Source organism: Galeopterus variegatus, unplaced genomic scaffold, assembly GCF_000696425.1.
Source record: "Galeopterus variegatus unplaced genomic scaffold, G_variegatus-3.0.2 Scaffold140, whole genome shotgun sequence".
Classification (NCBI taxonomy): Eukaryota; Metazoa; Chordata; class Mammalia; order Dermoptera; family Cynocephalidae; genus Galeopterus; species Galeopterus variegatus.
In genome coordinates this window covers 641213-641504 of record NW_007726251.1, presented here as the reverse complement: position 1 = coordinate 641504, position 292 = coordinate 641213, and positions in this window count along the sequence as shown.

Below are 292 nucleotides of genomic sequence, written 5' to 3'. Positions count from 1 at the left end.
GGGGACTGGGCAGGTAGCGCGCTGTGGGAGGAGGGAGCGGGCAGCTGCGGTCCTCCCACTTGGGCGCCGGCGAGCGGGAGCCAGGAGGCGGCGGGGGTGGCAGCTGGGTCCCTCCAGCTCCGCCGCCCCTCCCTCCGCTCCCGGGGGCGGTGCTCGGGCCGCCGGTCTCGGCGTCGTGGTCTTGCCCACAGCCCCGCTCCCTTCGCGGGTCCCCTTGAGCGGACTGGGGCGCCCTGCCCGCCGTGAGCCGCCCGTTCCAGCTGGAGATGGGGATTCAGCCCCGTGCGGATGC